The sequence below is a fragment of the Rhinopithecus bieti genome, unplaced genomic scaffold (assembly GCF_001698545.2).
Source record: "Rhinopithecus bieti isolate Rb0 unplaced genomic scaffold, ASM169854v2 scaffold_8674, whole genome shotgun sequence".
Lineage (NCBI taxonomy): Eukaryota > Metazoa > Chordata > Mammalia > Primates > Cercopithecidae > Rhinopithecus > Rhinopithecus bieti.
Genome location: NW_016805883.1, coordinates 1,025,296 through 1,033,652, shown reverse-complemented (window position 1 = coordinate 1,033,652; position 8,357 = coordinate 1,025,296). Strand labels below are relative to the sequence as shown.

General features: G+C 58.0%; 1 protein-coding gene across 2 annotated transcripts in view; it reads left to right on the top strand.

Moving 5' to 3' along the window:
• Window positions 1-8,357, top strand: part of CXXC5 (CXXC finger protein 5) — a 36,705-nt gene continuing 28,348 nt past the window's right edge. Inside the window, exon 1 of one of the 2 annotated variants that reach the window (XM_017873921.1) lies at window positions 1-153. The gene's annotated coding sequence lies outside the window, so the exon portion shown is untranslated. Of the gene's footprint in view, window positions 154-218; window positions 317-8,357 lie in introns of those variants that run through there. The other variant, XM_017873922.1, reaches the window with a different exon arrangement.

Sequence of the window (8,357 nt, the reverse complement as noted above, 5' to 3'; positions counted from 1 at the left end):
CGACTCCGGCTCCGGACCCGGGCACTGCTGGCTGCTGGAGCGGAGCGCACCGCGGCGGCGGTGCCCAGAGCGGAGCGCAGCTCCCTGCCCCGCCCCTCCCCCTCGGCCTCGCGGCGACGGCGGCGGTGGCGGCTTGGACGACTCGGAGAGCCGGTAGGTGTCGGGCCACGGCCCTCCCTCGACCCCCCCGGAGGCCGGCCCCCTCCCCTTCCCCGCCTACCTCCCTCTCCTCCCCCGGGGTTCGGTGCGCGGCCGGGGCCGGAGTTCGCTGCAAGTCGGCGGAAAGTTTGGCTGCGCGGGTTCCCCCTAAGTTCAGGTGCGGAGAGCCGGGGACGGGGAAGGAGGGGTCCGTGTTTGGGAGGGGCGGGGGGGCGCCCGCAGCATGAGCCGCGGTGCTCGGGAGCCTGGGAGACCTAGCGCCGGTGATCGCTCGGTGGCCGCTGCTATACCCAAGCCTCCCTAAGCCGCAGTATGCTCGGTCGCAGATCACTGAGTTCAGACAAAAAGAGGGGTTTTAGGGTCTGGGACGGCGGCTTGGGCGCCGTGGAGTGGGGCTGGGACGCTCCCTGCGGGGTGCCGCCCCCCCCCCCACTACTCCAGCTCTCCGGCGCTGGGGCGGCGGGCGCCCGGGGTCCTCACCTCTTGGCGTTGGGCGGGCGCTCAGCCTGCGTGGGAGGCTGCTTGTAGATCTCTGGCGCGCACTCCCCCCCATCAGACCCCACTCGCAGCCCTGTGTTGAGGGGCGACGTTAACTGCTCTGGGCGCCCTCGACCACGCGTGACTGAGCCTCCCCCACCACTTGGAAGAGGCGGCGGCTACTTCTGCATTTCTCCTCCGGCTCCTCGCCCCCGCCGCCCGCGGGGTGCCCAGCAGGCTGATGAAGTTTGACCTTTTTTTTTTCCATCAAAGTACCCCATCACCACGGTGCCCCGCGGCCCCTCCCTCCCTTCCCTGCCTTGGGGAGTTTTTGGGGCTATCTCCCGAGCCCCGCGTGGGCCAAGCAGCATGCAGAGCCTGGGAGGGAGAATGGGGGTGTTCCTCTAGCTGCAGAACTGTCGGGGGACGTACGTCCCAGGCGCCTGCCACGCTGCTCCGGCCCCAAATTTACCCCTGAAGTTCGACCTGAGCCCCCCTCCCCTTCGCATCCCCGGAGCGGAGTGAGGGGCTGAACCGCCGCGAGAGGAATGTGTTAATTTTCTGGCTGGGGGAAGTTGTCCTCGCCCGGAATGGGCTGCTTTCCGGCGGGGAGCGCGGGGTGCGCCTGGCTTTGTTTATTTGTAGGATCGACGGAAAGTGAGTGACCCCGGTTTTTAAATCAGGGGCCACCTTCGGGACCTGTCAGAAGAGCTGAAGTGCCCAAAGTGGGAGCAAGATCTCTTTTTATTCTTTAATCCCCCCCGGGAATCGGAAGGGGTGTGCGGAGTTGGACTGGTGCCTCGGGCTGCAAGGAAGCACCAGTAAATTTGGGGGGTTCTGTAGTGACTCATTCGGAAAGACCCGCTCCCTGAAGTCTCCCGCGACAGGGGTCTGAAGGTTTGGCAACCGCGCCCTACTTTGCCCCCTGGACCTTGGGTGGTCTGAGAGAGTCGCGTCTTCGGATCGGGGCTGGGGGGAGGGGAGCTAAGGGGGTGGCCGGCGGACCAGACTCCTGACCCCCGCCTTTCCCCGCGCGACGGGCGCTATTTGGAGCCCTTGGATTTGTGGTGGGCCCTGTCCCCGCCCCCCGCATTTTCTTTGGAAGCGTTGGGGAGGGGGCGTGTGTGCTATCGCTGGGCCCTCGCCCCCGCCGGAGCCGCCCCAGGGCCGCAGGCAAACAGAGTCCCTTTCAAGTTTTCCGCTGGGGCCGCCTGGCGGGGGCTGCGAGCGTAGTCGCTGCGGACTGGTTTGGAGCGCGATTTGAACGCCCGGCGCCACCTCAGCTGCCCCAGCCCGCGGGGTGGGGGGCGTCTGTCCTTTGCAGTTGGGAGTATTTAAATTGGACGTTTTGGGGGGCCTCTGGCCTAAGCTTCACCTAGTCGCCCTCCTGAAAGACGCCCGTGCCTTGGTTTCCAACCGCCACTAGAAAACCGGGAACTGAGACCGAAGCCCCCTCTAAACCCCTTTCTGAGAGCCGTGCGGGGAGACTCAGGCCGGCGGGCTACCTACCCGTAACTGCGTATTGTTGATTTAGCAGTTTCCCTAGATGAGAGTCAGGCTGGAGCTTGGGGGGTGGGGAGTGGCTCGCTCTGCAGCTGTCACCCCCCTCCCAGAACGGAAATTGTCCTCTCCTTGGGGAGGAGGGAGAGGGGGTGACGGTTTGATTTTTGCCCTGGGAAGAGATGGGAACAGCTGAGGGAGGTTGGCCTCTGAGTTCCCAGCCAGCCCTTGGAACTTGGGTAGAACCCCCTACCCCTCATCCTCGCAGGAGCTGGGTCTCCCAGGGACGTCCCTAGTCAGCCTTGGCCTCCCTCTCCATGCCACCTCCCTTTCCAAGGTGAGCTTCTGCAGAAGACAGACCCTTGGCAGGCTGGCTGTCGGGTTGGTGCCTTATTTATGTGTGTATCTGGTCCTGGCTGTTTTCGCCGCTCAGCAGGTGACCCTGGCCAGGGCCTCCTATCTCTCCCGCGACAGAGCCTGTTGACTTACCCGAGGGCCAGTGGCCTCGTCTTTATCACGTGAGGCCTGGAATGTCCACCCGGCTGGGCTGGGCTGGGGTGGGTGGAGGAAGGGGAGGGGAGGATTCTACATCCAGGGCCCCGGCCAGCAAAGGCCCATGTTCCAAGGGTTCCCACTGTGACCCTAAACTCTTGCTGCCCCTTTCCAGGTCTGCCTGCCTCCTACCCATTTGGCACATGTGAAACTGGGACCCATAGGAGTGTGGGGGCAGGCTTGTATCTGGGTGAAGAAACAAGTCCAGGGGAATGAAATACCCTGCTTTCTTTAGGACTGACTGCACCTTGTTGTTTATGGGAGGATGGAATGGAGGGGGTCTTGCTAGGAGGGAGAGAGGGATGTAGACTGGGCTGACTTTCCAGGTTGCAGGATAGGGTGGAGAAATGAGGGAATACAGGTGAGCCAGACCCAAGCCTGGGTTCCTAGAGCCCCTGTCTGGTGGCTTGACGATTTAGTCCAAATTAGCAAGCATGATGCTCTGGGGCATGCTCTAATTGAACAAGGATGGGGGGTTCACACATTGTTATTACTGTTATTATTGCCCACTCTTTATATGTTATTCATTTGTTGGCCCAATATGTTTGTATTGAGCACCTACTGTGTATCAAACCCCACCCTTCTGGTGGTGCACAAATGAATCACTGCTCCAGCTCTGGAGGCAGGCCCAGGATAGAAGCTCCGCCCCCTTTCCCCGCCCTCTGGGGCCCTGATTGGGGCTTTCCTTCTTTCCTTTTTTCTGGGACTCTCCCTCTCTTACCCCCACCACCTGGTCCCATCCTAGCTGCTTGTGTGTGTGTGTGTGTGTGTGTGTGTGTGTGTGTGTGTGTGTGTGTGTGACTGTGTATGTGTGTGAAGTGTCCTTGATTAAGTGTATTAATAGTTAAACTCTCACTCATAGCTGGAACTCACCAGACCACAAAAAACCTCCCCCGTTACTCACGCGCTACTGCCCAACAAGAATATCCCACTAAAGTTTTTTCCTGCTTTCTCTTACTTCCCCCTCACCTCCCCCCAACGCTGAGCCCACCCTTCCTGGATTCGAGCAATGAGAAAGGACTGCCCCCTCAAAGACCCAGGAATCTCCAACCCTCCACCTGCCCCCTAAAGCCAGAGGCAGTGTCAGCTGACAGAGATGAGGCTGTGTGGCACTAGTCTGTTGCTCTGGGATGTGGGAATCTGGGTGATGTGTGCTTATGACTCAAGACGTGTGTCTCTAAGTCGTGTGTCTGTATTTGTGAATCTCTGTGTTGAATGTCTTTCTCAGGGTGACTTCTCAGAGTCTGAACATACATGGATTTATGAATCAGGGCATGTCTGTCTGTCCTGATCTAGAAGTGTGTGGATCTGTAGTGTATGTGTACATGTGTGTTTGTGAATCTGAGATTGTATTTCTGAAGACTGGCTATGTCCCTGTGAATCTGGGAATGAATATATTCTGAGTTGTGTGTGCTTGGAATTTTGGAGAGTTTGGATTTGTGATTTGTGTGTATCTGTGTGCTTTGTATATGCTTATAAATCTGGGGGATCTGACTGAGTAGAGTGTGTCTGAATTGTGAATGTGGGAGTGGGCCTGTCTGTGCTGTATGGACAGTGGTTTCTCTCTGTCTGTGGCGGTGGCGGCTGGCTATGTTTTCCTTTCTCTTTCTGTATCTCTGTCTTACTGAATCTCCCCCTCTGGTTGTTTGTGGCCCTGAATGTGTGTGTGTAGAATTGAACCTCTCACACCCAGTCCTTCCTGCTGCAACCCCTACAGCCCTTCCCTCCCCAGCAGTAACTGGGCAGCCTCCCCGTCTGCCTGCCTGCTGGGAGTTTTGGAAGCCGCAGAGGGAGACAGGCTGGGGCCGGGGTGACAGCATGTATCCACGGCAATGGCAGCATGTGATTATGGGAATAAAAGGATTTTAAGGTCATGGGTGGGTTTTCTTGAGGGAGGGGTTGTGCCCCCACAACCCACCATTTGGTGGAGCCAGTAGCAGCAAAGGGCCGGCCTGTGTGTCTCCAGGCTGGGAAGCTTGCCCCTATGCAGGTGAATGTGGATATGTGGGGCTTACCTGGGAGTGTGAGCACATGCTTGCACACGTATGAATGGAGCCTGTGAGAGCATGTGAGTCTGGCTGCCAACTCCCCAGATGAGAGTCCATAGACTTGTTCCCTGGGGGAGGATTCCCAGGAAAACTTCTTGCTTCTGGGTATCACGTGGAGCTGGAACCTTGCAGTCCTCTATATGTTGAGAAGCAGTCTGGTCCCAACCTTTGCCTGTACCCATACTCCCAACCCCAAGTCTCATGTCTCTGGCCAGAGACTGGCTGGGCCAAGTCACCTGGGCCAGGCCACATCTTGGGGTGTCAGTGCCCCTGGCCCCGCTCCAGCCCCTGTAATTGCATTCTGCCGCCTAATCCCCCGCCAGCTCAATTAGATCGCAAATTCTTCTTCATTTCCTGCCTCTGATGCTGGCCTCCCTCTGGGCTCACAGGGCCTAGGAGGGAGGGAGGGGATCCTGCCCCATCTTTCACAGCACTGGGGGCTCTGAAGAGGTGATTAGTTCCAGGCACTCTGGCCCCGGAGCACAGGTTAGAACCCTGGGGACCAACAACACAGGGCTCCACTGACCCTTTTTGGTTCAGCCTCAGTATCCTCACACTGGGGCAGGGCTGGTGTTACCTGGTTCAGGGGCTCTGGGTAGACCAAGCAAATCACTCTAGCCAGGACCCTAGCTTGCACCCTCACCTGGAGCTCCTACAGGCTCTGTGCCTCTCCCATCCTCAAAACAGTTGCCATCTCCCCAACCCCCACAGCAGTTGTGACCTTGTTTTTGACCTTTTCTGGGTATCCCTTGTCGGAGCCAATTGAACCACTGAGCTCCACTCCTACCAGGTCCTCCTAACCCCCACCCAAACAAGTGTGTATGAGCAGTGGCTCTAGAGTCCATCAGATCTGACTCCAAATCCTGGCCATGTCACTGCCTAGCTGGATGTATGACATTTGGGCCAGTTGTGTTATCTCTACAAACCTCAGTTTCCTAATCTCTGAAATTGGACAGTAAAAGAATGCCTGCCTCACAAGGTCATTTTCAGATGGACACAGATGGTTGCATAGTGCCTGGCAGGGGGAGGTGCTCACCTACAATCTGTATTCAGTAAACACTGGCTTTTATAGAGACAAGGAATGCATGTCCCCCATGAATCCTAAGAAAATAGCATGTGGCTCACACCTAGCACTTCTGTCTCCATTCTGCTGATTACCAGATGTGTGACCATGGGTGCTTCACTTTGTCTGACTTTCTCTTCCCTATCTGTAAAATGGGACTGATAATAGGACAGACCCCATGGGGCACATGGTAGCCTTGTCTGGGATGATGCATGCAGATTCTTGGCCTCAGTATGTTTTCAAGGTGTTATTTGCCTTCTTTCTTTCCTCACACCAAGCCTAGGGTGGGGTGGAGCTGGTGAAGACACAGGCTCAGGGACAAGGGGACTGACCAAGGTCGTTCAGCTAGTAATAGGGCCAGGCTGGGGTAGGGTGCGAGGGCTGGGGCGTGACCTGCTGGCTCAGCTGAGCTGTGAGGCCGTCATCCTTCCCTGCAGGTCACTGTGGAAAGTGGTGGCTTGGCTGATTTTTCCTGGGAAGGAGAAGCTGGATGTCTCCCGCTCCTTCCCCAGGAGGTGCCATGGCAGCGGCTATGTTGACAGGCCTCCTGGCTTTCTTGATAGGGTGGCTGGCAGCTCTGGAAGGCCGGCTGTGCCCAGATCAGCCCGAGGGAAGAGGGAACCGCAGAGGTCTCCCTGCCATCACTAATCCCCACGGCCCCTCCCACCCTCAGCCTGTCCCTCCATCTCAGGAGACTGGCTATGATGGAGGTGGTGGAGAGACAGGCCAGAGGTGGGGCAGCCCTCCACCTCAGGGTCCCCCATCGCTCCCAGCTAGTCTCCTGCTTCCTATGACCTCTGTCACTCACTGGCCTAGCTGTTTAATATTTCATGGCCCTTCAAGCCGGCCCCCTGCCCCAGCCCACACAGCCCCCTTTGTCTCTGCCTGCCACCCGCCCCCGGGGCATCCCTGCTGCTGAATTACTGACCCAGTGGCTGCCTCTGCCCTAACTGTCCCCCACTGTGCCTGCCCCTGACACTTTCCCTGTCTCTCCTGACCTACCTCCCCCACACCTCTCCTTGTGACACCCTTCATCTCTTCGGGATTCTCTCCCCTTCGCTGACATCTCTGACCATCTCCCTGCCCTTTTCCTCCATTTTCCTCTTTTGTTGGCTTCCTCCTTCCCAGTGGAACAGAAACTGCGGCAACTGGTCCGCCTGCCTGTCCACCCCCCCACCCCTGTCCATCCCTTCCTGCCCCTCCCCACCGGCTGTGCCGGCCGGCCGTGAGAGCTGGTTTTATTTATTTTTCTGTTTGTTTGGGAAGAGGGCAGTGGCGGCTCTGGGCCCTGGCTGCTGCGCTCTGCTTAGAGCAGCGGGCAGGCGGGCCTCACTGGCCTCCCAGGAATGTGGCCGGGACGCCCCAGCTATATTTACTCCCCTCCAGCTGCCGGCCCCAGCAGGGCAGAGCCAGGCCTGCCTGGTGGCCCCCGGGGAGCCCTGTACCCACCCTCCCCTGTCTGGCAGACCCCACATCGCCCTTGGACCCAGCACTCCCTCCCTCGCCTGTGACCTTTTCTGACCTCCTCAGACGTGCCCAGCCTTCCAGCAGGAACACTTGTGTGCCATGCCAGTACGGGCGTAATGTTCGGGCACTGGGGGCCTGGGTTCCTGTGGGGCAACACCTAGTGGCCCCTATACCCCCAAGTAGGTACCTAGGCTGGGCCGGTAATCCGATGAAAAGCATGTTTCCAGGCCTCTCTCCATGGACCTGGCCCCTGCTCTTGCCACAGTCCCTTCAGCTCTGCTGTGATCACTGGCAGGGGTGATGTCAGGTGGGGACCTGAGTGGGCTTGAGTGACTGGGCTTCTGGCATCATTGGATCCCCAGGTCTCTCACACAGGCATACATACGTATGTGTAACACACCTAACTGCTTATACACACACACGTGTGTGCAGAAAGACACACTCACCCATGAAAACATGCTGGCTTATACCTTCCTTGGAGGCAGGGCCATGCCTCCTGTCATTGATCCCCTCATTCATCAGATGCTTATTGGGGCTTTTTGAGCCTGCTCCTTGCCAGCCTTGCAATGGGATATGGCAGTGATTCTTCTTGTACCCCCAGTGCCTGGCACCAAATTAAGTGTTTGAAGAACTTTAGCTGCTGCTGTAATCAGTTGCGGCCCCCAACTGTTAACTGCTGTTTTTTTTTTTTTTTTTTTTTTGAGACGGAGTCTCGCTCTGTCGCCCAGGCTGGAGTGCAGTGGCCGGATCTCAGCTCACTGCAAGCTCCGCCTCCCGGGTTTACGCCATTCTCCTGCCTCAGCCTCCTGAGTAGCTGGGACTACAGGCGCCCACCACCTCGCCCGGCTAATTTTTTGTATTTTCAGTAGAGACGGGGTTTCACCGTGTTAGCCAGGATGGTCTCGATCTCCTGACCTCGTGATCCGCCCGTCTCGGCCTCCCAAAGTGCTGGGATTACAGGCTTGAGCCACCGCACCCGGCCTGTTTTGTTATTGTTTTGTTTTGTTTTGAGATGGAGTCTCACTCCGTCACCCAGGCTGGAGTGCAATGGCACCATCTCGGCTCACTGCAACCCCGCCTCCTGGGTTCAG